At 53.8% G+C, this 27,012-nt stretch overlaps 2 long non-coding RNA genes across 4 annotated transcripts in view; one reads left to right on the top strand and one right to left on the bottom strand.

Moving 5' to 3' along the window:
* LOC135577029 (uncharacterized) overlaps positions 1 to 667 on the top strand; it is a 114,475-nt gene extending 113,808 nt beyond the window's left edge. Inside the window, exon 10 of the long non-coding RNA XR_010468639.1 lies at positions 346 to 667. This is a non-coding gene — a long non-coding RNA (uncharacterized LOC135577029). The remainder of the gene's footprint in view (positions 1 to 345) is intronic.
* LOC135577030 (uncharacterized) lies at positions 421 to 25,822 on the bottom strand. Of its 3 annotated transcripts, XR_010468643.1 has the most exons (6): positions 25,732 to 25,822; positions 25,333 to 25,557; positions 22,921 to 23,051; positions 21,076 to 21,145; positions 8,376 to 8,443; positions 421 to 558 (listed from the first exon to the last, which is right to left on the bottom strand). It is a non-coding gene; the product is annotated as an uncharacterized LOC135577030 (long non-coding RNA). The 3 variants fall into 3 exon arrangements; XR_010468642.1 differs by having other exon boundaries at positions 25,044 to 25,811; XR_010468641.1 differs by having other exon boundaries at positions 25,333 to 25,811.
* Between the last annotated feature and the right edge of the window lie 1,190 nt (positions 25,823 to 27,012).

The following is a 27,012-nucleotide window of genomic DNA, read 5'->3' as shown; positions in this document are numbered from 1 at the left end:
CCTGTTTGCCGTGTAATGCATGCCAGCGGGATCGGGGAGGAGAAGGCTCCACCATCCAAACTTTCTGCTCTTGGGGAGTTCACGATCTCGCGATGCTCCAGGTTTGTGGCCAGCGAACCGGCACTTGATTCCGAGGGTGCAATTAGCAGATCACAGACGCAGTGTATCAAAGGGCGTCGTCAGAGCCAGAGTCACCCTCCTCTCATGAAATGCTCGCTTTAGTAGTGTCATTATTAAGATCACCATTCCACTGTTACAGTAATAACTGCAGATAACTTCACAATATTATCTTTCACAGAATCATCTTCTCTGCATAAATTAAAAGGTTCAAAACATAATTCACAGGGCAAAACCCTCCCAGGAAATCCACGGGGAAGATGAGAAATGAGCAGCAGAAGCGCTGACTTGCCTTGATTACCGCCCAGACATGTGGCTTCACACGGTCCTTCAGGAGGCGGCAGCTCTGCCTAATTGGCCTGTGGGGACGGAGCGGTTCCACGAACAATGAATGGTGTGTCTGCGTGACCAGAGGTACAGAGAGTCCAGCAGAGCCAAAGCCTGGTCACAAACAAAAGTAATGGTTACATGACATCTTTGGATCTATTTTTAATTAGCTACCAATAAAGCTATGCAATAATTGTTGGCTGCCCCCGGTCCTTGCCATCCATGATGCGTAGCTGTTGCGCAATGTTATTTCTCTTGATGCTGTCATTCCATCTCTGCTTGGGATCTCATGTTGACCATGAGCTGGGGGCGCAACAGCTTTGCTCAGCCCCTGGAGGGCGAAAACATGGCAAAACCCAAAAATGTGTTACGCCTTTGCACACGCACAGAAAAAGAACAATTAGAAACCTGTTGCGAGCTGCCCTGGTGGATCCTGAGCTGCAGCAGACGCAAGGGTGAGCTGGAGGAGCCGCAGCACCCCGGTTCAGCTCACCCCGAGCAGACCTCAACCCGGCAGAGGAAACGTGCTCTGCACTATCACTGCTTCTCCCCGGCCAGAAATCAGGCTCGGATACCCACCGCGTCTGTAGGTGTCGAAAACAGGGTGAAATGCTTCCGATGCTGGTTGCCTGGGGGATTAAGCGGGTGAGGTGGTAACTGCGCTCTAATGTGCTTCAACAGCGTCTGTGACCAAAGCGGGGCCAGCTGCACCTTTCCTGTGGGTTTGGGCATAAATCTCTACATTTTCATTTATTGCTTGTGTAAAGAAAACACCTCCATGTCCTCTGCTCTGTGAGACAGTGCAGGGTGCACAGAGGGGAGCTCAGGACCCCGCGTTTGGAGTTAAGGACAACGGCCGCCCGTCCATTCCCCAGCAGCCACGACCGCACTGACCAAAGCGGGCTTGAACTTGGAAAAAGGTATCCGAAAGATTTATTAGCACAGAAATCGCGTTCTTGCGTGCAACAAGGGCTTATTTTGATACCAAATAGTTTGTTTCCGTCTAAACCATGGAAATTGAGAAAGCCTTTCAAAATGCATTAGCATTATCCAAATAATAAGTAAATTGAAATGCTAATGAATGAATGTTACTTCCTGAAAAAATAAGCAACATACAAGGCTGGATCTCCAGCAACTGTAAAACGGGCTTACTCTTTACACTCCTGCAACTTATTTCCTGTAAAAAGTAACTCCAATGTTCTTGGCCTTCAACCTGCAAAAATATGAGCCTGTGCATCAAGGAACAGCGTGTGAAAACACATAAGGAGCCGTAGGTGCCACATCCTTTACAGCATCGTCTGTCATGGATGCGAATAATTATGCTACAGACGGATTTAGCTGCACCCATTTCACAAACAGGAAAACTGGAAAGCAGCTACATCTGCTCGGCAGCTGCGTCAGCCTGAGATAGGCACAGAAATCCCACTTTCCACGTTTATTTTTAGCCAGATGAGATGGAATTGATATGGAAAGCCCAGAGAAATAAACGTGAAAAAGCAGCCACGGCTGCGATGCTGAGGAGGCTGCGGCGCACTGCGCTGAAGGTGCCTCTGCGCAATATTCGTGATTACGGGTGGCGGGAAAAACGTTAAGCACTTCAAACCAAACCAAAACAAAAACCTACAGATGTGCCTCACTGGGAAACCAGAAAGGACATGGCTTCAAGTAATGATTATTTTTGTTTAGGAAAACATTCTACACGGGACACTTTCCAAGGAAAGCAATCTGGGTTGTGTCTGGGCTGAGTACACGATGTCATCCCGCTGCAGGAGAAGCGAAGGCCACAGGGGGGGCAGTGTGGGGCACATGGGGCAGGCTGAGCCCCAGGGACGGGGCACAGCCCGGGATGGGGAGCTGGGACAGCAGCAGCCGCCGGGGCTGCCGGAGGGACCTCGGGGCAGCGATGGAAACAGGTGGGATGTTCAGTCTGGGGCAGAGCTGGGACACCGAAGACCTGCAGAACTCTTGGAGCACGTTTGAGATTAAAGATCTTTCTGTTCGGCGCCCGCCCATGCTCGGGCGTTGTTTGCACTGATCTCTGCACACTGTTTGTATGGAGCCCTGAGATGCCTTGAGATATATGTTCATACGACTGCCAGCCCAAATTAGAGATACTGAACATTAATTAAATGGCTCTAGCATTCAAAAAAGCAGCACTGCATTTACCTGGTTTTTATCCCCAGCACAGAGCAAGGGAGTTGACGGAGCACACTGAGCTGAGGCTCAGCGAGGCACTGCCTAATCTCTGCTTCCGCACTCCTGAAAAACTGCAGGTGAGCAGAAATTCACTCTGTTTCAGACACCCAGAGAAAGGTTGGACCCCAGGACAGTTGCCCCTTGGGGAGGAGAAGGATTTGTGTCCTTGTTTTGCTGAGCAAGCAGCTGGTGCGGGGGGGATCGCTGCAGCGGGAAGGGTCGCGCTGCAGCCGGGTACCCGCAAAGGGACGAGGAACACCAACCAGAGCACCTCGGAGAATCCACAAAGGAGAGAAGAGCCGTGCACGGCTCCTGGCAGAGCTGCACAGCAACCTGCACCGCCGACAGTGCAGCTGGACGCTGACAGGGCCAGCGGTGCGGCCGGGCCGCCAAACCGCCCGTCGGGGCCGCGCCACCCGCCCGGGGACCTGCGGGACACTCGCGACACACGGAGGAACGAGCAAAATCTGCTGTTTGCTGCAAGCAAAAAGTTCACCGTGCTGAAAGGGGACGGCGAGCAGAGCTTGGGGTTTGAGAGACTATTTTTGTTAGGGTTTACATTGCAATTTTGCCTAATTAGTCTCCAATAATTAATGCTGCGAGTGTAACAGAGATTTAATCAGACAAAATGCTGGTAAATAAACCCCATGGAAGCCATACATCTTTTGATAGTAATGATTATGTTCTTTTTTATTATTAAAGATCCCATTAGAAAGAATTTATGATTTTTCCCCTTTGTGAGAGCAATAATAAACATCACGTCGGATGCTCTTATTTTTGGTATTGAGCAACAGCATAGACGTAATTAGCCACAGTTAAAAAGAAATTTTGCCTGAATGGCTTTTGGGGAACATTACATCCAAATTACAGCTCTGTAGATTTTTTTCATGTGAAAATGCACTACCAATAAATAACTCAAATACAGTTTCTCTGGGAAAAAGAAACAAGGTCCTGTGGAAAACACGCAGGGAAGGAAAATGAGGACCTGCAAAGCAGCCGGGCGAGGAGGAGGAGGACTGTGCCAGTGGCTGATGGGACCAGGAGGGCCCTCCTGATCACGTCTCTGGGGCGTTTCCTGGCTTTCTGGGCATTGCCCCAGGACGCTGAGGTCCGGCCCCACTCGTCTCCTGGACACGCTCCAGGACACGCGCGGCTCCCCCACGGGGCTCAGCTGGACCCGCAACGTGATGGGAAAAGTCACACCAGGGAACTCTCCGTGGATAAAAACCAAGAAGTGATCCAAAACTGGTGTCCGTCAGCACTGGGAAACAGGAAGACGGAACAGCTTCGTGATAACGATGACCTCTCCGAGAACAAGCCATGCGTTCCCAGGGTGGAGAGGCCACGTCCAGCAGATGACACAGCCAGGGGCTCTGGGTCTTTCCGACACCACCCAACAACCATTCGACGGTGGCGCCGAGCAGGGCAGAGCCTGCAGTGCTGCTGGGTTGTGTCTCTGGGGGTGCTGGGATGTTCCCTCATGCCAAAGAGCATCCATCCCCTCCTTCCGCGGCACCATATGTGTGGTACCCGGCGCTGCGTCTGCAGCAAACCGGGCAGAGGAGGGAGAGCCAGGACTGCAAAGCTGCTGAGACACAGCTCTGTGCTGTCAATGCTTCCGGCTTTGTCCCCACAAAACGCGCGGATTTCCCCGGGGCAGAAGCCGTCCCGGCCCCGCAGGACCATGAACGTCCATGCCTCTGTGGTACCGTCCCCGCGGCTGCCCCTGCGAGGGCGTCTGCAACAGCGACTCATTCCGGGATCACCCACACGCCAGAAACTGCTCCAGCACACACTGAACGCAAATGGCAGCCCGTACCCACACCCAGGGCTCTGCTTGGCCAGAGTCGATGAATTCAAACGGCGCTTGCCTCGAGTGAAAAGATCTGAGTTGTATACTGCAGCATTCGCTGTGGCTCTTTAAAACAATGCATGCACAGCCACATTTAATGTATGGATTCGTTTTTTAATTTCAAAAACACAGGCACTTTTTAAAGTGCTGTGCAGCCATGAATTTGGCAGGCTGCTTAATTCCAGATACAGTGAGGATGTCGCAGGGAGCCTTTTCCATTTTGAATCAAATGGAATTTGTGATTTGCATGCACCTTTTGAGTCAAAATCAAACATTTGCCCTGGATTGGCCCTAGTTTAATTAAAATGATGAGAATGTGCGATATGCTTTTGGTCTAAGGCAAAAAGGATGCACAGCACTGAAATTTGGAACAAACATAAAAAAAATTGAGAAATGCATGGTTGGAAGTGATAAGAAATGCCAAGACTATGTATTACATGGGATCACGGGATGAAAATAGAAAATGTCCTAAAAAAATTCTGGCGTACTGTGAAACTGTTGTCGGAGGTTTGGATAGGATTACATGCTTTGTGGATAATGTCCCTGCAACTGGCGCTGTCGAGGCTTGTAATCTCGCTGTGCTTTCTGCAGAGCTGATGGGGATGCTCGTGGGGTGAGCGGATCTTCCCTCCGTCTGCCGCAAGGGAAGCGGGTGGTCACTTTATCTGGTGGGTATCTTAACATTTGCATAGGTATATTTGTGCACACATATTCATTTCTTTATGGGGTAGGGGACACTTCTCTCGTAAATGTAAGTTCTAGAAAACAATTGCTCATTTCTAGTAAGTATCAGAAATTGAGGTAACCAAGAGTTGTCTCTCTGTTATCCCCGTCACTTTTGTCTTTGAGCAGTGCAGGATTCAGGAATTCTGGCTATCGATATTTCAAGAGCTTGGTAACCTGGCTGTTGAAAACCTTCAAGCATGAACCTCCCTTTGGCTTTCCAAACAGACCACAGTGTCCAGAAATGAGAAGACAACCAAAAGCAGGGAAGGGAGGTCATGTTTTCAGACACGTTTTCACGCAGAGACACAACCCGCCCCCTGGGCCCCGAAGGCAAGCACTGGGCAGATACTGCAACGCTGGTACCGGTTTGAAAGGTCATTTTTATAACAACCACTGAAATTTAGTGTCAGCTGCACACAGCGACTTCATATGATAAAATTCCCTCTCGCGTTAATTTTCTTCTATTACAGAGAAACCCACATTGGGTCTCCATCAAGCCATCCCATTTCCTACAGCACTATGAGAGCTGACTTTAGTTTAATTTGTAAACACTTTGATGTCTGTGGACTTGGCTCTCGTACAGTCCTAAACTACCAGCAGGAGGTAATGGTTTCCAGGACTTCACTTTACTTGATTTCCCACTATTCTTCAGGCTCCCTGATTTGCATTCATCTTAAGGGGGAACGACTCCTTTCCAAGCTGCATTTCCTCCTGCTCTGGGGCTCGCTGCTGTTCCAGGACTCACGCAAGGCTCTGCTGTTGCAAACCAACCCCTGCACATGGCTTGAGAAGAATGGGTGGAAATGTGAACAGAAGAGGCCAAGCAGCAAAATTCCAGATGATTTGGGAATGGGAGAAAAGGAAGGAGAGAGATGTAAAGTGTAACTGCTGGGCTGGGAACCGCTTGGAGAAACCGGTGAGGATTTGTCCCACTGTCACAGAATCATAGAGAGGAAGGTGTAAGAAAACTTAATCTTTTTCCCTGTATCTGCAGCAACATTTCCAGGGGACCAGTTTTCTCACCTCCCCTGGTGAGAAACTAAGCTGGTCCATCAGGACAGTTGCTCTGCTGGTTTTGGTGTCCAGGAGCCACTGGGCTGCTGTCCCTAAAAGCCACATCCCTTGCTGAGCTTAAATCTGAGCAACAGCTAATGAGGTTAAACCCTGTGTGAGGATAAAGCCCAGCTCAGCCCTGGCTCTTGTCACATACAGCAAAATAGCCAAGAACCAGAGGAGCAAGAGGGATGTTCCTGCCCAAGGGCATCTTCAGGCAGGGCAGGAGGGAAACGGGGCAACCCGGCTCCACAGATGATCACATGGACCCCAAACCAGTGAGCGCAGTGCCCCCCACCGGGACCAAGCACCTTTTAAAACTCTTAGTGCATGTACCCAGGAAAACAGCATTGCCACCATCCTGCCACGCAGGGGCTTGCAGCTTTGGGGCTGTCCTGAGTGTCCGTCCCTAAGGAGAGGTTGACCAGGCAGCCGAGGATGCCCACTGAAAAGCAGAGTTAATGTAGGTCCAGCTTATTGCCAGGGGTCAGATGGAGACAGAGATGCAGAAACATCCCATCTTCGGGAAAGACGCCTTCTGCAGCCTCCGGGCTACTCACCTGCCCCGCAGGACTGAGCGCTCTGCGCAGACACAGCCCCAGAACTGAACGTGATTTCAGAGAGACATCTCGCTCCCCTCCCTCAGACTGCTTTGGTTTGATGCCCAGAACATCTGGTCACCCTATAGCCTTTTTTTTTTTAATCCCACAGCTACATTTTCTCAGCACATCGCCGACTGCCAACAGATGAGCTGCAACTGCTGGCACCCGGGAGCCAGCGAGACATGAAGATGCGCAGTGTGTCCCAGCACCCTATGAGGATGTGCAGTGTGTCCCAGCACCCTGTGAAGATGTGCAGTGTGTCCCAGCACCCTATAAAGATGCTCAGTGTGTCCCAGCACCCTGTGAAGATGTGCAGTGTGTCCCAGCACCCCAGGAAGATGTGGAGTCAGTGACGGGGGGGAGCCCACAGCTGGATCAGTCTGGGGCCTCTGGCACCTGCGGCCACCAGAGCCGCCCTGCCCGCAGTCAGATGGCTCAGCACACGCTGCAGTAACCTGACTTTTATCTCTCTTGTGTATTCTCCTGCAAATTCATTTAAAATGTTGCTATAATGTCAAAAGAGACCCTTAGGATCATCAGATTTCAGAAGTCTAACTTAAAAAAGGACCACAGCGTATCTAGCTAAGCAAAATGTGTCAGAGCTGAGAATAATGATAAATCAGCTTTCTCGCACAGCCCCAGCACTGGTTCTGCCAGCTGCTTTGGGGTGTGAGCACCCAGCGAGGAGCACTGCTGCGGGGACAGAGGGACCCCCACGGGAGCATTGTCACCATGGCTGCCCATGGGAGCATCCCCACCCCACAGGAGCATCGTCACCACAGCCACCCATGGGAGCATCCCCACCCCACGGGAGCATCCCCACCCCACGGGAGTATCGTCACCATGGCTGGCCATGGGAGCATCCCCACCCCACGGGAGCATCCCCACCCCACGGGAGTATCGTCACCATGGCTGGCCATGGGAGCATCCCCACCCCAAGGGAGCATCCCCACCCCACGGGAGTATCGTCACCATGGCTGGCCATGGGAGCATCCCCACCCCACGGGAGCATCGTCACCACAGCCACCCACAGGAGCATCACACGGAGCATCCCCACCACATCTGCCCCCATGGGAGCATCCCCACCCCGGCACAGTGCGGAGGAGCCCCCAGGGCAAGAACCAGCCGTGCTGAGTGGGAACAGCAGCCGTGGCCCCATGTCCTATAAAGCCCTGCCCCGCTGCCAGCCAAGCGCTGCCCCCACAGCTGCACCTCTTCACCGCTCATTGTGCTGTGGTGGATATTGCATGTGGGTTTGGGAGCAGGAGCCCATGGGTGGTGGGTGTCCCTGAGTGGGGGTCGTTGAGCCCAGGGTCGCACCCTGGGGGTGCGGGACCAGCCCCATGGGGCTCACGTGGAATCAAGCGCCACGTCCCCGAGCAGCAACAGGAGACGCACAGCTGAGCACAGCGCTGTTTGGGTTTGCAACACGCTAATATCAGCACAAACCATAACATTTACAAAAGTGTAACAAAATAAGCAAGTGTTTTTTCAAACCTTACCTCAGTCATGACATAAGTATTTCAAGATGTTCAGCAAAGTATTACAAATCACAGTGTGGGCCATCAATCTGTCAATGAACAGCACAAGCTTTGGTATTTTCGAGTGATATTTGAAATCCTAACCCCATAAGAAAATTAAGTCAGGCAATAACATCCTGTTTTCCGCAGCGAGCGTTCAGCTTCCCCAGCAGTGGGAAAAGGCTGCCGGAGCTGCACTCATTCCTTAGCAAAGCATGTAATGCAAAGCACCAAGCATTAAGCCCTTCTGTTTTACACTGCACGCTGATTTGGAAGCAAATATTTTTCCAACAACATCACCAAATTGAAAGCGTTTTTGCAAATCTGAAACCTTCTCACAATGTTGTTTTGGAAAAAAACCACTTGACTGAGCAAGCGTCGAGCTGTCAGTGACAGAAGCCACCGCTGACAGTCTCGCTGGGAGCAGGAGCCTGCCGTCACAGCAGCCCCGTCTGTCCCATCCCATCCCGTCCCTGCCACCCCATCCATCCCATCACATCCCATCCATCCTATCCTGTCTCATCCCATCCTGTCCATGCCATGTCATGCAATGCCATGCCATGCCATGCCATGCCATCCCATCCCTCCCACGCCATCCCACCCATCCTGTCCCATCCTATCCCATCCCATCCCGTCCGTCCTGTCCCTTCTGCCCCATCCCATCCACCTCATCCAGTCCCATCCTGTCCACCCTCTCCTGTCCCATCCAGCCCATCCCACCCCATCCAATCCAATCCCATCCCGTCTGTCCTGTCCCTTCTGCCCCATCCCATCCACCCCATCTGGTCCCATCCCATCCACCCTCTCCTGTCCTGTCCAGCCCATCCTACCCCATCCCATCCACTTCTCCCATCCCGTCCATCCTGGGGGAAGTGGCTGTGCTGCCCCCTGTGCCCCTTTCCTGCCCCGAGTCCTGTGGGCCCCCAGCGTGGCTGTTTTGGGGTGACGGCTGGAGGATGTCCCAGCAGGTGGCACTGCACTCCTGCTCTGTCCTTGGCTGGGAACGGGGCGCCCAGCAACCGCCTCTGCCCGTCCTCCCACCGCAGCGATGCCGCCTGGTGTCCCCACACAGCCTCAGCAGAGCATTGCACCGATGGCACAGAGCATGGCAAACGCAAACGTGACAAGCAGACAAAGCCGTCACGGAGTGCAGACTAGAGAAACAGACAGTGGGAGGCACAATCCTGCAGTGCCCGCGCAGTGCCGAGCTGGGGGCCCAGCACCTGCGTGGGTGATGCCCCAAGCAGCCCAGCAGCACCCTTGGGCACCGCAGCACCCCAAAACGGGCACCATGCTGCGGGGCCCCTGCCCGGGATGGGTGGCCAAGGGTCGTGGCCTCGGGGAGCTCCGCAACGCTGCCGAGATCCACCAGCACCTCTCTGCTGTTTTCTGGGCGCTAGTGAAGCCTACGAGACCTCATCCTCATCGCGGCAGCAGGAGAGGTTGTCTTTGGGCAGGCAAAGGGAGGAGACGCAGAACGCAGAAAGCGGCGGGTTCTGCCTCCCCAAAGCAGCCGCGCACACTGCTGCTTTTCTTAGCTGCTTGGCGACTGAGGGAACCCCCAAGGAAAGAAAGAAGGAAAAAAGAGGCCAACGTTTTGACTGAGGTTACCACTAGGTGAAAATAAAGGGCCAAGCATGATCCTTCAAGAGTTCTGCAAGGTTGGGAAGCAGGGTTGAAACCATAACCTAGGTGAACCACAATAAATAATAAAAATTGATTTAAAATATATAGATATAAAGTGTAAAATGGCAGGAAAGCAGCAGGAACGGCGCCCGCCCGAGGCCAAGCCCGTGTCCCGGGCTCCTGCCGGTGGGATGCGGGGCCGGGGCTGGTCCCAAAGCCCCACCTGGGGCTGCGCCCACCCGCGCCCAGGGGAGGGGGCACCGGCCCCCCGACACTGCCACCAAATACACGACAGATGGTTTAAGAAAAAAGCAATTATCAAAGTGGAAGATTTTGGAACGTCTCCTTTGAAATAAAAATTTGTTTAGCATTTTTAGCAGCTGAAATAATTTTCGGAACATCTGATGAGAGATTTAAGTGCTTCATTTCCTCCTCTCCCTCACCGAGCCATCCGTTTGAAGATTGTCTGTGGCACATCTAGTTCTCTGGTTTATTGCTATTGGTATTTTTCATTGGATAATGGCAGAATTAGAGATCAATGGGAGAGAGGTATGAACCACAGTATTCCCGTCCGTTTGAATGTGCGGGTGCTTTTGAAATGCTCCGCGGCTTTGCAGAAGGCGGAAGAAACGTATTCTGTGATTCTTTAACTACAACTACATGAAAGTATGCCTTATTACATCTTCCCTTTCTTCCTCACTTTGCTCTGCTCTTCTGTTCTTACTTGACAAAAAGAGAAAAAGAAAAGGAATTAGCCAATTAGCCATCTACCTTCTCCGTTATCCAAGGGAAGTGCTGCTGGATCACGGGAAAGGCTTCCATCAGAGCAGACCCTGAGCCATGGAGAGGTGTCCCAGCCGCAGGCGGGCTCGCTGCTCTGCTAGAGCTTCTGGACCATTGATTATGAGGAATATTAGTTGGAGCACAATTAATATTCATCATAAAATACTCATTAATAAAACCATGCAGCAATAGTCAGCACCTTTCCCTAAATTCAGATTGTGTGAGCAGCAGCACAACCTCCGCCTTGGGATCACTGGGAAACCTCCGCGGAGGCTTCGCCTTCAATGGGATGAGTCTCGGCAAAGAGGATAACAAGGCCCTGAACGAGATTAACCAAGTTCACTTCTTCTGGGGCGATTTTGGAGGAGAAACGCGCTCTAATCTCCCTCCGAAGGGGAGATGCGAGGCCTGTAAGTCTGTTAAGCCGCGTTGGTTCGGGCTCAGCCGTGAACTTCCCTCCAGCCCTGCGGCTCCATCGCGTGCGGTGGCCAGGAAGTTACCACCCAAAAAAGGGGTAAGCGAGGGTACGAAAGCAACGCACCGAACCACAGCCCCAGCCCTGGCACGCAGTGCTCCAACACGGCTAGCTGCAGATCCTCCTCTTCCTGCGGGAAAAAAGGATTACCAGCCTTACAGCTAAACACGACTAAGAGAGCAAGAATATCCATCTCGAATTTTCAGTGTCGTTATATCCAGGTTGAAGGAATTTTTAAAAAATTATTATTTTTGCAGCATAGAGCTGAGTCGAAAAAATCTCCGATGTCAACGGGTAGATGTAAGCACCATGGAAACTGAAGCACAATGCACGTGTGTCACGACCTCACGGCTCTTTGGTTTGTGCAGGAGTTCTGTGGATCGAGGGGCTGGGTGAGCGGGCAGCGGTGTCCCCAGCGCTGGATTTGGGGTGTCCCTGCCGCCGGCCCCGCGGGGGAACCGCTCCTGCCCGCACTACAGCACATGCGATCGGAATGAGAAAGCACATGAGAACAGCAGTTTTCCTGCGCTGCTGCGGCGTCCCCGGCGGGCGCGGGCCAGGATGCGGGGGAGCCCGCAGGAAGCCGCTTCCCCACGCCGGGGAAACGTGTGAGAGCCATGAAGCAAGTGCTTTCAGGGGAAAAGGGAGGAAACGCCGCGCCGCAGTCCCAGGGACGGTTTTGCAAGAGCTGAATCGCGGCCACGGGGCGCTGGGGCTGCGCGGTGCTTGGGATTCTCCTGCTCGCTTTCCCGGGGGGACGCGGCGCGGGGTGTTGCGAGGGGTGGGGGACAGGACGGGCACGTCACAGGAAGGGTGCTGCTGCAAAGTTAAAATCCCTTTTTCCCCCGATTTCAGTTAGCTGGGGTGCACAGAGCACCCGGGCGCCAGCTGTGGGTAAGGGACTCGCCAGATGTTGTCCCCAGACCAGAGCGGAGCAGACACGGGGTCGCACGGTCTGCGTGTGCCCACCCGCACCCAGGGATCCATCCTGGCGCTGGCACCAGCATCCTCCCTGCCAAAACCTCAGAGAGTCCCGGGGCAGCTTCCCAGCTCTGGGACTGCTTTGTTTCGGTCTGCTTAGGACTCTGATGTAGGCAAATCTGTGGTTTCCTAGGACTGAGATAAAGTAAAATAAACATGATCTAATCAAGGAGACTCAGTCATGAAAGGGGAGTGTGAAGGGGGTGGCGTTTGGGAGTACACTAAATCTTTATGGATTTTGCTGTGCAGCTACAGGGGGATCAAAACACACAGAGATGCGAATCACTCCAGAGGCACGAGGTTCTCATTTAAAGTTTTCATGCCTGTCGTCTTTCCCTTTTCATTTTTCTCCCTGTAATAAAGAGCGGAGTGACTGTCTTCATCTATTTCAATCAGAGATTTTTCTGATTAGACCCCCGAGGAAAATGAAAAATGCATTGGGCATCTAAGTGTGACTCGTGCTCCCTTACCAGCGCTGCAGATGTGCGCTCAGCAGACGCTGTATGAACCCGGGGCTCTGGAAACGCCGCTGCCGTCCGCCGCCCTCCACAGGGCTGGCCGGGCAGGCTCTGACGTTCAGAAATGAGCTTGGTTTTGACCTGAGGTTCCCAGCAAGCACCGAGGTGCAGCGAGGCTCCTCTTCTTCCGTCCGCCAGCGACTCCTGTGACTATGAACACCTCCCGTGCCGGAGCCCAGCTGCAGGGCACCGAGTGGGTGACACCTCCTACGGGAGCTTTTAAGCTCTTTTTTAGCCCTTATTACTGACTTCTGCATGATTTCCCTCCCTTGTTTCTTATCCGTAGCCATCAGGGAGGTTTGTGTTTCCCATCCCGGACAAGGGAAGCGCCCGGAGCCTCGGCCCCGGAGCACGGTCCAGGTCGCTGCTGTCACAGGACCAGAGGGGCCGCTCACGGCTCTGTCCTGCTGGAAACCTTTCCAGGCTCAGACTCCATATGGCAGCCAAATATTGGATATGGAACAATACATATATATATTCTTTTTTTAAGTAATGCAGTGTCGGTGACACCGACCGGGCACACATCTGACCCGAGCGGCGAGGGCTATTAACTGTCCTGTTTTGCAAAGATTTGCTGATTTCTGATATTTCACTTGTCCACAACACTCAGAGCTTCGAATTAAAACTGAAATACAAGAGTCTATGAAGAAAATCCATTGAGTTGAGTCAATATCAGCAATTCGGGATAAGTGAGTCCAAGGAGATGAAGCATGTTTAATGTAATTACACATCCACTTCTTGTGATGTACGAGCACACGAAGCATTACTAATCCCCAAACAGATACCTGCAGGGAGGACGATCAGGAACAGCTGTTTGGACAACAAGAAATGAACCACACGAGCTCCTGGTTGTGCCGCCTCTCGGCAGAGCCGCGCGGGAGCCGCAGCTCGTCCGGCGAGCCCAGGGTTTACAAGGAATTAAACAGTGCTCTGTAAGAAAGGACGTTAGTGCCTTATATAAATTGCGCTGCCAACTCATTTCTTATTGTAATAACCTTCAGCACTCCCGTTCCTGGAGAGGACTCCTCCCGAAATGAGGGACGACTGCCGCGACTCGGCGCGGGGAGCTCGCCGTCACCCAACCTCGGACCGCACCGAACGAGACATAGAGCCTTACGGCCAAAGAGCGCTGCTGATTGCAAACTAACGCGTTGTGCGGGGTTATTGTGCGCTTGGGAGTTAATAAATAAGAGCAATAGTAATGCAAACAGCACCTCTCGGCTTACTCCAGAAATGCGCTCCCTGGTGGCTGCGGGGACAGCCAGGCTGCCAGCACCGCCGCCTACACGCACCCATTTCATTATGGGAACCTATAGGCTCTTTACCATCACAGTACAGTACTTTAACGACCTATATTTTATTTGCACCTAGTTTCCAAGTTTATTACACCTAATGCCAAGCAGTCCCTTGGCAAACGGGCTGACTCTGATTTGGGGCGCGAGGCAGCAGCGCTGCGCCCCCGTCACTGCCCGCGCACACCGCGAGTCAGGATATAGGTCAGGGAACCACCAGACCGCATGGAAATCAGAACTGAGATTGGTTTTCACCACAGATCTGATCAGTTCGGATAAAGCCAAAATCTAGCCACATTTGTATAAACAACTCAGACGTAATTATTTTTAAACTATTGGCCAACGTACACCATGCCATGTGTGTCCTGCTTTCAGGAATTAATGTCTTTTACTCATAAGCCACCTACTGCTGTTTACTTTATTAATGACATTCTGGTCATCTCTCCTGAGGGCAGTAAATGAAAGCTGAATTTGGCTCACTGTCTTCATTTCAATGATTTAGTCTATCAGGCGCTGACTTTTTACAAAGCTGCACTAAACGCGGACAAACATAAAGAGAATGATTGTTGCTGCTCAGGAGTGACCACGTGGCAACAGCCCCGTCCTGCTGCAGAAATGAAGAGCATTTCCCATTGTTCCTTCCCAAAGCGGGGCTGGTGTTCCGTGCGCCTGGTGGCTCTTAGTCACGACCTCCGGTAACCGCGGAGCATCGCGCACCCCACACGTTGCACAACGCCCAGAACACCCATCGAGCCGGGTCCGGAGCCTGGATAGCTTCCCTGTGAGCAAAAACGAACGGGTCCTCCTGACGGAAAACATCTTGACATCAGCTAAACAGGTCACTGCTAGCCTAGACGTGATGTTACATCGCTTACATTATACATTTTCCCTGCTCCTTTAGATGTTTGATAACGTGGGGACCACCCAAGTTAATTCGATGCAAATGCAATTTAACAGATTCCTTGTGTACGTCTTCAAAACGTCCCCAGCTTTCTGCAGTCTGAAGAGGAACAGGATTTCACGCTGGCTCGCGACGCCACAGACAGGGCTGCGATGCGCAGCATGAACGCGGGTGGGATCCTGCCTCTCAGGTCGGGGTGCGCAACGAACCGCTGCGCGGAGATCCCGTCAGACCCGCGGCCGCGCAGCCCCCGCCAAACGACAGCCGCGGGCCCACCGCACAGCCAACCTGCCTCACCACGCCAAGCGTTTCAGCTCAAATAACGATGCCCATTAAAGAAATGACAACTCCGCCTTTGTAATGTGTGGCGTGCGAAGAAAAGGCATTTGTAGGATGGAAAACTAATTGGTTCAGGAATCAAATTTGAAAAACGCAACATCTTCATAGAGCAGTGGGAGTGCAAACACTCCTATTTTAATGAGCTTCCTCTAAAGGAGGCTAATGTGTAATATTTCTCTGTATGAGTTTGCATTAGAAATCTGCTGAGATGGGAATACTCATTACCTGCTACTATCTGAGCTTTGCACAACAACATCGGCTTCTCCCGAGTAACCTGACGCGATTATCAATGGCTCGGGGAAGGCATCGCGCGATCGACGCCTGGAACGACCATCGTGGTCTGCAGGTGCGCGCTGAAACACTCGCGGAGATGCAACGGTTTCCTAGGAACTGCGCGCGCTGAATGCCAAACGGGTCTGGGAAACTCCCGGTCCTGGTGGCTCAGATCAGCCCCATCTTTTCCACTTGCTTCCTAATGAGCCTCATTTACACCGCTGCAAACACATCTTTCTGGTTATTTCTCCGCAGTACGTGCACGTGCTCGCGATTCCCCGTCGTGGGGCTTCCGTGGGGCAGCGGGGACCCGGCTGAGAAACCACCGAGCGAGTTGTGTGCCCAGCAGCTCTTCCCAAGCGGATGAGCTCTGGAACGTCCTTTCTGAAGGAGGACTTTCCAACAGCAAAATGCAGTTGCATGCGGACGCAGCAGGTTCAGCCTGAGGATGTCAGCACAGTCCTGCTGTGACTCAGGTGCCTGGTACATACAGAAAACACTCCCCAAAAGGAACCTTGAATATTTCTGCTGGCCACTTCAGTGGGAATTTACTGATGAATATTGAAACAATAAACATGAGCTCCTACTATTCTGAATCCGTAGACCAAAACAGTCTGAAACGAGATGCTTTACATATATTTATACTCCTTGCTATTTAAGATTAAAATCCCTTCCATAATGATCGTATGTTTTCCCAAATAAAATTAAAGAACTTTTTCCTCACCTTATCTTCAAAAGCTGTAGCCAGAACTGCTAATGAATATGCTACTATGCTTATTAGAGCTGTTGTTTGTTTGCGTTTAGCTAAAATAAATTTGAAGAAAGGCTTGCCAGATGCTTTTTTAAAAACAGTGCTAGAAAAAAGCCCCACTTGAGCACGGGTGTTTTGGAAAGAGTTCTGTTTGCATGCCTTCATTTATTTTCATTTCCAGCTTGCTTTTACAGACACTGCAAGCTGCAAAGCGACCTGCCTTAGCCGGGCTGCCTCCCCAGCGAGCCGCGCTGCCCGGGATGCTCGGCTTGCCGTGTCCCCGGGAGCTGGTGACAGCGCACGCGGCGCCGGCACGGGGAGGAACGGCGCTTTGGCACAGCAGAGCCTGCTCCTTGCCCGGGCGCGGAGCTGGGAAGCGCCTCTCCAGCAGCCACGCTGCCCACCGCAACCACGGCGTGGAAGCGACGGCAAAGCCCCTGGAACGCTGCCGGGCGAGGGGCGCGATGCGCGGTTGCCGAACAGTCACCCACCGTCAGTCGGCACCTGCCTGTGCCCCCGGGCCAGCCCCGGTCCACGCACGGCGCTGTGACAGGCCCTGCAAAGCCGAGCCTGCCGCGCTGGACATCGGAGCCATCTCTGTGCCAAAAGGCGGGCAGACCCGCCCCAGCCTGCCCGTTTGACAGCCGTTTGGACAACACCCTTAATAACAACCTTTGACTGCCGGTCAGCCCTGAAGTGGTGGGACAGTTGGGCTAGATGATTGCTGTAGGGCCCTTGCAGCTGAAAACATTCTATTCCATTCCTTTCCATTCCTTCTGTCCCCTGCCATTCCATCCTCCCCTGCCCCTGTGGGCAGCCGCGGCCACAAAAGGCAAGGGAGCACCACCAGTTTTGGGAAGAGGTGCCGGTGGCTGTGATGGCGGCACCGCCGCGTTGCAGAGGCTGCTGCTGCTTCCTCTCACCCTCCGGCCGGGAGCCGGGGGGACACCGCGCAGCGGGGGCTCCGGCGTCCCCAGGGCCAGCAGCAGCCCAGCAGCTGCCACCGAAAGGTCAGGAGCGGCACAAAAGCTGCCGGAGCAGATGCCAGCGGGTCTCTGTGCCTGGTGACCTCAGGCAAAACGGGCCTGGCAGCGGGACCTGTGCGTCCCCGCGGCGATGCCGAGGGACCCGAGTGCCAGCTTCCCCGGGCAGAGGGGACAACCGGCGTTCTCCTGAGCCGGAGTCAGCAAAAGACATGGGAAACAACAGAGACACGACAGTCCTGAGCAAGGGTGACGGTCAATTACAATGCTGCCGACAAGATTTATCAAACTGCTAGGTCAGCACGTAAATATTTAGAAGAAGAGACTAAATGGAGTTATCATTCGATAGCGAGGGTCATTCTCGGAGCACGGCGAGCAGCAGCACGTGGCAGCTCAGCCGTGTGGGGCAGGACCTGCAAACATGGGGACCCCACGGGAAGGCAGCTTTGCAAATGAAAAATCCTCAATTTATCAGGAAATAAGAGCTGCAGATCCTGCTGCCAGCCACAAGCGCGCAGCCTCGCCGAGCACACCGGGGCTGCAAGGGCTGAGGGAGAGCAGAATTGGGCCAGTGGCTGAAATAGATAAGCCACATGTCTGCACACTCCTGAAGGTGGAACACAAATAATTACGTGATATTCCTGCTGATAACAAACCGGAAATTACGCATTTTCCACAGTATTTATGTTTTCAATACGACAAGTTGCAAGCAAATGGGTATTAGGGTGAAGTGTTTGTTTCCTGAGGAAATGCCAGTGCCTGGCGGCTGCAGCATGCCCCAGCTCTGCGTGCTGCTGCCGCTGGCTGCGGCCGCCGCGCCGGCTGCCCGGAGGGTGGGCGGCTCTGCAGGGCGCCGGGCTGCGGTCAGGGCGCCCTGAGCCCGCACCCATCCCTGCACCCATCCCCGCACGTCGACTTTGCACACGAGGGCCAGAGCATCCGCAGCTGCCACACCACACCACGCCACACCACACCACGCCACGCCACGCCACACCCTGCCACGCCACGCCACACCCTGCCACACAACACCATGCCACGCACGGCGGCTCTTTGTGCCGGGCGAGCTGCGCGCCAGCCAGCACCAGCTCCACGTGTTTACGTTCCTTCTGCTTAATATTGCTGTAATCTTCTCTGGCATCATACACGAGTAATTTTTCTCCTCCCACTTCACACTTCTGATAAGCCTTCTGGTCCCGCAGCAGATGCATTGTGAATCTTCTCCTTCTAAGTATCTTGCATATGTTTCATTAAAAGTGTTTGTTTCTTTGATCAGCTTGAAGTTCTGATGTGAAAAAGCCCCAACTTTAGGGACTTTGCTCGGCAGCACCCGGCCCCGAGATGGGTAGCGGTGTCTCAGTACAGCAGCCACTCCGGGTCCCAGTGTCACTCATTTACCCTTTGCCAATGGATTTCCTGTCCCTGCACCAATGGCTACAACGTGTGCTGGCACCCAAAGATAGAAAACGGGCTTTTCATCCGCCACACTGTGCGGTGGCACAGGAAAGAACATGGTGGGAGGTGTCTCCGGGAGCAGCAGCCACCAGGCCATATTTCCCCGCTGTTGCTTAGCGATGGCAGCGCGGGCAGGATGGCGGGACCGCAGCGGGGACCGCGCTCCCGGCACGGGGACGGGGCATGGGTGGGACACCCCGACCCTGCGCAGGGACTGCACGGCCCCCGGGGTACACTGAGGCACAGCCCGGCAGGCGAGGCGCTGACACGCTGCCGCAGGCACCGTTACCTGCACTGGGCGGCACACGGGGCTGCGGTGCCAGGGACACCCTCACCTGCACTGGGCGGCACACGGGGCTGCGGTGCCAGGGACACCCTCACCTGCACTGGGCGGCACACGGGGCTGCGGTGCCAGGGACACCCTCTGTCCCCACACAGGGGCACAGAAACTCACCCCCCAGTTTCCAACCACACAGGCTTCAGCTTGGCTCCCCAGCGGGAACCGGGACTAATAATGGCAATAATAACAACAACAACAATAATAATCTGCTGGTACATCACTAGCCTAACAAGGGTGGCACGGGCAGGTGCCACAGCCACACCGCTATTAGCCCTAATGTCACGACTTGCCACCTGCCCCACACAACTTGTTTACTGCCATTTGTGTTACCATCCCTTTCACATGGTGCAGACATTAGTCGTTTCCAAGATAAACTCACTCTGAAAATCAGTTCTTCTAATTATGGCTAAAAAAGGCGCAATGTAAAGGAAGAGGAGGGTGAGCGTGCTTTTCCTGCTCACTGGCACACACCGATATCTCCCCACACTTCCAGCCAGGAGACAAGATGCTTTCGCAAGCCTCCCGCCAGGAGCCAGAGGATGCCGCGGGTTTCTGTGCAGGTACCATCCGCTGACACAGGGGGAAAGCGTCGCCGGGAACCCCGGCCGTGCCGCGGGGAATCCTGGCGAGCCCCGGGACCCCACCGCGCTCCACACACCGCGCTCGGCACAGCAAAGCCCTGCCCGCACTAACGGCACCTGCACGTCTGCTTAGCCAACCACGTTAGCACACCTGCCACTCAGCAAATACCTGTGTTTGTACCTCTATTCCTGTTGGAAAACACATTTAGTCACAATTCCTACAAACATGTGGGTGTTAAAAATGCCATAGCACCCTGCAAGCCCTAACGCACACGGTACTTTAACTTCCCCTGAATCACGTCCAAGCAGCCTGGGTTATCTACTGCCGCGTCCCTTTACCAAAAGAGGCCTGACCCGTTCTGGTGGGTGCCACACCGCACCAGGACCCGCGGCAGCTCCCGGTCTGCACCCACCGACCCGTCTCACCGGCTCCGGGCCGGCAGGAGGCAGCTCGTCCTGGGCAGCCCATCACGGCGTGCTGGGGAACAGACACCCCCGCTGCAGGACAGCCGGGTGCGATGGGTCTGGGGCTCCAAACTGCACCGTGGGTGGGATGGGAATCCCAGGATGTCAGGGGTTGAAGGGACCTGCAAAGCTCATGCAGTGCAATCCCCCCATGGAGCAGGAACACCCAGATGAGGTTACACAGGAAGGTGTCCAGGCGGGTTGGAATGTCTGCACAGAAGGAGACTCCACAACCTCCCTGGGCAGCCTGGGCCAGGCTCTGCCACCCTCACCCCAAGCAAGTTGCTTCTCATCTTTAAATGGAACCTCCTGTGTTCCAGTTTGCACCCATTGCCCCTTGTCCTGTCACTGGTTGTCACCAGAAGAGCCTGGCTCCATCCTCCTGACACTCCCCCTTTCCATATTGATCCCCAGGAATGAGTCACCCCTCATGTCCTGCTCCCAGCCGCGTCCCCTGTCCCTGGAAATGACCGTTTTCTGATTGGGTTGGCTCAGTATTAAAAAAAGCCCATAGGTACTTACCTCACTTAAAATATTAAGACCCAATGCAATGCTCAAGCTTAAATGTAATTAACTGCAACTATTTGCACGGAAGTCAACCAACCTATTCCCATCCCTAAAGCTGTGACCAGCCCCTCCAAAGCAGCGAGGCCCCCATGTGTGCAGCGCTTTGCTGGTGCTCAGCGGCCCCTTTCCCTGCACCTGGCGGGTTTCGGGGTGAAAACTCTGCTGTCGCTGTCCCATCCGCACCCAGGAGCAGCGGTGAAACGGCCGAGGAGCGGGCAGGACAGCGCGGCTTGTCACACGCCCGCTGGCCCAGACAGAGCCCTCCCCGCCAGGGAGAGTCGTCGTGCCCCCAGCCGTTCCCAAGTTTGGCATTCCATTTTTCTGATGTCTTCCATAAAAAATGATACTTCCTTACCCATCGCAGCAGATATTTTCCCCGGCAGGTATGCTGTCAAACACGTTGCACGCACAACATGACACAGAATCTAAAAATCACAGAGAGACTAATTACTGGAGGAAAATTACACCAAAAGACCGATTTCCCGGTGATGGAGATGACAGCCTGGCCCCCAGCCGCTTCGGGCAGCGCGCCCGCAAGATGCTGCCACCCCCCGCTGCCCCCCGGCACCGCCCCCCACATCCCGGCACCATCCCCATCACACCCCAGCACTGTCCCCCCACATCCCGGCACCATCCCCATCACACCCCAGCACTGTCCCCCCACATTTCAGCACTGTCCCCCCACACCCCAGCACCATCCCCATCACACCCCGGCACCATCCCCATCACATCCCAGCACTGTCCCCCCACATCCCGGCACCATCCCCATCACACCCCAGCACTGTCACCCCACACCCCGGCACCATCCCCATCACACCCCGGCACCATCCCCATCACACCCCAGCACCGTCCCCATCGCACCCCAGCACTGTCACCCCACACCCCGGCACCATCCCCATCACACCCCAGCACTGTCACCCCACATCCTGGCACCATCCCCATCACACCCCGGCACTGTCCCCCCACATCCTGGCACCATCCCCGTCACACCCCAGCACTGTCCCCCCACACCCCAGCACCGTCCCCATCGCACCCCAGCACTGTCCCCCCACACCCCGGCACCATCCCCATCACACCCCAGCACTGTCCCCCCACATCCCAGCACCATCCCCATCACACCCCAGCACTGTCACCCCACACCCCGGCACCATCCCCATCACACCCCAGTACCGTCACCCCACATCCTGGCACCGTCCCCCCCAAATTAAAACCTGCCACACCTCCTTCCTCCCTGCTTTCCATATTTCTTATGAAAACCCAGTACTAGTTCTTCCACAGAAATGCAATTAATGCTGCAATAGTTACAAATACAGTCAAATAATCCTTCAACTGCAGGACTTTGCACAACAGCAAAAACGCCACAGAGATAATTGATAAGAAAGCTGAGGTATGGCTGAGGAATTAGTTCATCTTTACCTAGATGTTGTATAATAAATGTAATGTATATCATTTGTATCTATATAGTTCTAATTTAGTTGGAATTGGAAAATAATGCAACATGAATTCATACGAAGAACAATTTTGTACAGGAAAATTAAAATGGTAGAGCATATTGTTTTAGGTGAAATATTGAGCTGTGCGATCGCATTTGTTATATGCTTTAAGCAGACTTCAGTTTGTTCCCTTTGGAGCTTCTAAGTGTATAAAAGCTTTAATTTCATACGGCCATAAACGGGTGGAATTTCACAAAAATGCCATCACCATTTTTCTCCCTTTTCCCATCAGCATTAAAAAGCGATGAGCAGCGATTCAGCGAGGCACAGCACCTCCAGCTTCCTTTTGCGCCAAGTTATCCAGACACCTACTCTCACTCGTTAATAAAAGCTAATTATTAGAAAGTAACCCTAATGACAACCGAGTCCTGCGGACGGCTGGTAAAACCTGGTGTTTGAGACGCAACGGAGCCAGCCCAGCGCAGAGGGACAAAGTCCCGTGTGAAATACGCAGGTTCCTCGCGGGACCGCGGCTGGAGCAACGCTGAGCCCGCAAGGGCCGGACCAAGGTCCGACTCTCAGAAACACGGGCTAATCACACTCACGCTTCACGCCCCCAAACGGATCTCGCCAGCTCTCAAAATAGACCACAAATTAATGCCAAATTTGTGAGTCCCCCCTTGTCTTTGATTTCGCACCAGCCCCTTCAGGAAAAAATTTCCCCGGGTTAAAGCACTTCAGAAAACATTCCACATATGTGCTCGCACGTAATTATCGCTCCTCTGTGCAGTCGCTCGCTCATCCTCCCCAGGTCCCGCTGCACCCTCTCCTCCTCTTGCTCTCTGCCCCGTGCCAGGAGCTTCCTCTTGCTCCTTCTCAGTCACCACTGCTCCCAGTTCTGCAAGGAGAGAACGCGATCCTCATCATCTTCACGTATATTGTGAAGACAACATAACCACGAGTTGTTATGTAAGCGACACAGTGCACTAATAGTCATAATTGTAACATCCTCCAAAGAACGGTATTTCTGTTCTGAATGGAGCGGGATGAAAAATTCCCATTAAAAGGTTCTGGAGCGTGGATCAGTTAAACATGTAATTATGAGATGGCTTTAAAGGCAAACAGTATGAGCAGTGACTTGTGCTGAGTCTCCCGCTGGCGCCATCGTGCCAAGTATAAAACGCTGCCAGTCTAAAGAAGAGATTGATCTCGAAGCCAAGAGCTGCAAGGCTCGTGTTGAAGGGCAGGGCAGGAGAGAGCGGTACCCCGCACGGCCACCCGCCCGCCCAGGGTCCTGCGGGCGAGACCCGGCCTCGTGCCGAGCCACAAACCCCCAACACCCAGAACACCCGTGCCACGGGCCCCCCGAATTGTTCCGCTTGGGAACATCAACAGGAGCCTACAGAAATAACCATTAGACGTTACTTTAGACAGTAGGAAACGCCCTCTTAAATCAATTGGAAAGGTAGCTTTCCGTGTTGTTCGGGAATCCTTCGAAATTCTTCCACTGAAAGTTTTACGAAAAGCGCAGTGTTCCTCTAAACCATTCCAGTTTCATCAAAAGTATATTTTCCAATGAAAAATTGTTCAAATGCATTCTTTTCCATCAGATTTAACTGCTGCGCTTTGCTGGAAAAGGCTCAGGGAATTTCTCGGGGATAAGAGTTTTAACCATTCAGCTCGTTACCACAAGTTCTTTATCTAGGGGAAAATCTGTTTCTTTTAGGGAAAACTGATGCTTTCAGCTTTTTCCAACCAGCAGCTTTTAAAGACATATTTAATTATAAACCATTTGTGTTTTCCTAAAAGTCAAAAATCCAAACTCAGTGCTACAGGATGCACAGAGGAACATTCTGATGGTTTTAAGCTCTTCTCCCTGCAGTTGTTGTTCATAGGGAACGTGGGCAGGTTTTGCTCCGGGCTCACAGCACTGCTGGAACCTGGAAACCGCGGCCCGGCTCTCACACCAATTCACGGCTCGGCCCTGCGGAGAGACACATGTCTACACGTCCCCCGCTGTCCCTGTGTCCCTGCTGTCCCCGTGTCCCCCCGAGCACCCAAAGGCCATGACGCTGCCACGGGCAGAGACGCACCCACAGCACGTGACTGCACGTGGAGAACTCCACGATGCGCTGGATTCGGTCTCCTCCAATAACCGTGATAAACGACAGCATCTGCACGTGCTAATTTCCCTCAAGATGCGTTAGGTTAATTTTACGAAGTGACCGTCCAGAAGAGCAAACACCAGCCATTTGTGTGACCGGCGCCCTGAGCCCTGCGAGCTCTCGCAGTTCTGCGTTTGGGGCGCACACGGAGGGACCCCAAAGCTGCCCCTCGCACCGGGGTACTGGGTAAAACTTGGGTCCGGTGGGGCTGAACTGAGCATCTAACCAGGACACCCGCAGTTTAGGGCTTGGCAGTGTGTATTTGATAATGTCAACCCTCTGTATTAGCGCACTCCAGTCGCACACCGTGCCGCGCACGCCAGCGGGTGCAGGACCCGTTAACACGTTTGCTGAGCCCCATGAACAACCCACAGCTGAGGACAGAGTTCTCGTGGCTTAAATGGGACCTGGGCTTTCTGGCCACGTTACCGATTCCCACCCCAGACACAGCCCAAGGGGACGGTACACTATGAGGTCCCTTTCCTTCCAACAGACTGCGGGGAACAGAAGGTGATTCTTATTGCCCGGACAAATTAAATCTTGAACATCATAATTTTTCAATTGAGGCAACTTTTGTAGTGCTAGTTGTGCACTTTGCATCAATACATGTACACACCCCCACGGTGCTCGCACCCAGTGCAAATAACATCCGTAAGGTAATCAGGTACTGATTAAGCAGTGGTCAGATCTCATTGATGAGCGGGTGTTGGTGAGAAGAGGGGTACCTGATGGGGACAGAAGCGACGGTCCCGACGTCCCCCCCGTTTCCACTCGAGCAGCAGCTGCAAACACGCGGCCGGACGCACCTGCTGAAGTTTCTCAAGCTGTCCTAGTGGACACCGCAGGAAGGATCAATTGTGATGCCTCCTGCTGGATTAAAACTCAGGCCTCTGCTAAGTTAAACACAGCCAAGCTCCTCTGCTACTAAACGCGGATTGTTTTTCTCTGCCCTTCTGCATCCTGCAGCACGCTGAAAATCAATGAGAAAGATGGAAAACCCACGTTGGCAGATACCTGGCAGACCAGCAATCGCGGATCCTGGCAGGAGAAAGCGAGCAGTGTTTCCAGCAAGAGGTGTGTCCGCAAGCAGCGGCCCCGGCGGCGCTGGGCTCGGACGGCGCGCCGCGTCGGCTCATCGCAGCGCCCAGCGACTCACAGGACAGGTTCGGGGCTTCCCGCGTTAATGTTTAAAGCGCTCGCATCCAGCCACGGGCGGTGGGGGGGAAAGGAAACAAGCCACTGCAAAACACAGCGCAAGAGGAGACAAACGGGATGGTAAATTTTACACTTGCAAGGTTTTGGAACGTGCAAGATTCAGGTTACGCGCTTTAAGGTAACCCAGTTAACTAGACTTCAGTTAACCACCTAAACCTTTGCAACACTGTGCTTTGGGTTTTTGGCCACGTGGCTAACCTGTACCCTTAACCGTTAACTGCCTGATTCGTTCTCGGCTGCTGGTTCCTGTCGCGCTGACCTCCGGCAGCACCCTCAGCCCCGCCCGGCAGCCCCGGAACGAGGCAGGACACACCCCCCCGCCCACGCCTGCGCCGCGATGGGACCCCACGCGGGACGCGTGTCCGCCCCGGCGCCGCTCGGCGCTGCGGGAATCGGGGTTTTACTGTCTGTTTGGAACAAATCCACCCGGTACCGCCGGTGCCCCCCGCACAGCCCCCGCACCCGCGACACTAACACGCGTGTCCCGCGGGCACCGGCCCCGCCCCTAGCCACGCCCCCTCCGCCGGGCGCGCTCCGCCGGGCCGGCAGCGCCACCTGCTGGCCGCGAGCGGAATAACCCGCTCCTGCAGGTCTTTGCAATAGGAAAAATAAAACCTGCCTCGCCATGTAAATAAGGGCAGCCATTCTGAAAAGGTGCAGCACTCAACGGTAGGAAAACCGCTATCCACCCAGCCTGAAGACTGTCAAAAGATAGCCAAGAGTACAGTCAATGCCGGTCAACACAGCACGGGTAACACCGCTTTAATAGGCTCAGCCTACAAGTAACACAAGTGCTGTTCAACCTACCAGCTGAACCGGCGTGTTGCTGTAAAACACAAGTGCACCCACAGATCACCTGCAGCTTTTCAGCACTTCACTGGAAGCCCAAGAGCCCAAGCTTTGCTGGGCACAGAGCAGCAGGAGCTGGGGGACGCAGACAAAGCTGCTCCCTGGGCTGGGCTGAGCTCACCAGCACACCCAAGGCAGAAATCGTCCTGCACACACACCCCACTCACCTCAGCAAGAGTCCCGAGCGGTCCCACAGCTTCTTTCACCCTCCTGTCCCACGGGAACGCAGCCCCGGGATGTACAGAAGGTTCCGAAGGGAGCGGGGAATGATTGACCCCGAGGACAGGGAACCACACTCACCTGGAGCCCGGGCTCGTGAGAATGTCAGCTCCACAGCCTCAGCTCTGCAGGTCCCTCTCTTCAGACTCCGGCTCCGTCACCCATAGGACCAAATCCTCAGCGTGACTTTCCCACCAGCCCGAAGCCCAGCAGCGCTCACCCCACGGAACCCAGCGCCACCAGCACACGGCAGCTCCAGCTCTGCCCCATGTGCCATTCAGCGAGACATCTGAGTCACCTCTAAACATTTATTGGGCTCTCCGTACATCGTTACGGAAGGTACGCATCAGGCAACCAAAAAAACACAATAGAAACTTGCCTAATCTTTTACAAACATGAGAACCACCAGGT

Source organism: Columba livia, chromosome W (genome assembly GCF_036013475.1).
Source record: "Columba livia isolate bColLiv1 breed racing homer chromosome W, bColLiv1.pat.W.v2, whole genome shotgun sequence".
In the NCBI taxonomy this organism is placed as follows: Eukaryota; Metazoa; Chordata; class Aves; order Columbiformes; family Columbidae; genus Columba; species Columba livia.
This window is presented reverse-complemented; position numbering and strand designations above follow the sequence as displayed.